The 2,363-nt window shown below is 39.9% G+C and overlaps 1 pseudogene; it reads right to left on the bottom strand.

Annotated features, from left to right (window-relative positions):
• Window positions 1–206: 206 nt before the first annotated feature.
• On the bottom strand, window positions 207–773 carry LOC103603864 (annotated as a pseudogene).
• Between the last annotated feature and the right edge of the window lie 1,590 nt (window positions 774–2,363).

Genomic DNA, 2,363 nt, shown 5'->3' with positions numbered 1-2,363 from the left:
AAGTCATTTTCCTTTGTGTGAAGAAACATGAAATGTGCATTAACATTTAAAGCAAAGTAGTTCACTGCCAAACTTTAAATATCTCAAGAGTATAACAAATTTTAAACACGCTAAGCTCACGTAGCTATTTCAATATTCTTGGGAAAGGTAATTAGTCTATCTGTGGCTTAGGATCTGCTTCCATGCTTGTTTATTGAGCTTCTCTCTCAGAGTTTTTCGTCATTTTCCAATGTTTGCTGAAGTTCATAGATGGTACTAAGAAGAACATGGAACTGTTTCCGTCTCAATTCCAGCTTATCGTCCACGCTTTTTTTAATATGTGCAAGACGCTCTAATTCTTTTCCCAGAGCCTCTAGTTTTTTTAATGTCTCATGCCTGTCTGGATGACGCTGGATCTCTTTTGCCAAAGCATCATATTCTTGGCGATTTTTTCGTATTCGTTTTGCTTGAAGAATTTGCTTTTTGCACTCGGCAATTCTTTCATGTGCTCCAGCAATGCTACGTCCTATTTCTTTGTAAATGTTTTCATAATTTTCCATTTCTCTGAGATTCATATCATATACCAGCAAAGTTTTGTCCATTGAAAATTCACATTGAGACAGAGTGCCCAGTATACGCTGGTACTGGCCGTACCCGTCTTCCTGGGATCCAGAATGGCACCACATAATGAAACTCCTCACTAGCAGATTAATTCTCCTGTCATCGCCAGCACCGTCTCCATCAATTAGGAGACGCTTCCGTATGACTTCTTCGTCAGTCACGGCTCCCATGGCGTAAGCGGTGGGTGGCGGTGGCTCAAAAGCTGAGGCGGCGGTTCAAGCTGAGGCGGCGGTTGGCGGCGGTTTGCGGCGGTTGGCGGCGGTTGGCGGCGGCGGAGGTCAAACTCCCACAATGCAGCGGGGTAAACAGCCACAGAGGAGGCGGCAGCGCACGCAGTCGCACGTTGCGACACCGGAGCCGCGCTGCTTCTGTGTTTTTTTGTAATAAGTAAAAGCAGTAACAAGTTTTAGAGTACATAATTACTTCTGGGTAAAACTTCAAAAGTGCCCTTTCCTGTTCTAAGATAATTCAGCTACTACAGATCTTAAAGTAAATGGTTTTTCATTATGCTTCTCATACTTCCCTGGTGAGAATGCGGTATATTTTAATCTCATCCTTACTTTACCTCCATCTCACTGTGACTTTGGGTAAATTACTTAAACTTTCGCTGGTTCAGTTTCCCAGTTCATAAAATGGAGATAATAGTATCATCTAATTCTTTATGAGGTTTGGATGCAGTATTAGCCATGCCTGGTCTTCTGGACACAGTCGACGCTCAGTGCTGCTGCTGCTTTACTGATGACGATGCTGACGTTATCATTCCGTTATTTCATCACACGAAAGGCTGTATTCTACAGTGACCGAGAGCTCATTTTCTGGAGCCAAAGTATCTGTGTTTAAATCCCAGCTTAGCCACTTACTAGCTATGTGACTTTGGACAAATTACTTTGTTTATATCTCACTTTCTCCATTTTAAAAATGGGAATAATGGTAGTAAACTCTTGACATATTTAAGAGTGAGTTAACATTGATAAAATGTGTAAGAAAAGATTTCTGACATTGTAAGTGCTATAATGTCTGCCGCTATTATTATTATTTTTATCATTACAACATCACTTTCTTCTCTCTAACTGAAAATTAATTCTGAAATGGGAAGTCATTCCACTGCCACCAAAAGAATACCCTTTCCCTATATGTGTGCTGCTTTTCTGGATTCTATTAATTTCGGATATTCTTAATTCTTTTCGCATAGCTAGCTCTAACTTCCCAATCATCCACTTTAATCAATAACATAGAAACAAAAGGAAATGTTCACAAGTCATTAAGGTAGCACTTGGTGACTCAGGAATCGGTGACTTTATATCCCTTAGCTTCTTGACCTTTTCCTCTTGGGCACTTAGATTTCTCAGAAATAGACTCTGAAGTATAAATTTCCATGTAAGTGCTTTATTAAGGAAGAGTTCCCAGGATACAGTAAGGGAGGAATAAGCAGAAGAGGAAAGGTGAAGAACCCAAGCAAAGCTGTGATTTCAATAGTCCACCTCAAAGTTTGTCCCTGCTTTGAATAAGGATCTGGGATTTCATCTCTGGTACTTCTAATACCAGAATGTAAGCTAAATTAGCCTAGGAAATGTGTTGGTCTTCTTCATCTCTGCACTCCTTGTGGCTGGCATATCTCCTGCTTAATATTTTTTTGAATGTATATAAAAAGAGCAATTTGTACTACAATATTGGTGACATGTTACTTGAATAAGTAAAGTCTTCTAGAGCCTTCTGTATAATTCTGTCCATTTGGTAAGACAAATGTCAAGGAAATAAACACA

Source organism: Galeopterus variegatus, unplaced genomic scaffold, assembly GCF_000696425.1.
Source record: "Galeopterus variegatus unplaced genomic scaffold, G_variegatus-3.0.2 Scaffold126, whole genome shotgun sequence".
NCBI classification, from domain to species: Eukaryota; Metazoa; Chordata; class Mammalia; order Dermoptera; family Cynocephalidae; genus Galeopterus; species Galeopterus variegatus.
The sequence above is the reverse complement of the archived record's forward strand: the minus strand, read 5'-3'. Positions and strand labels throughout refer to the sequence as shown.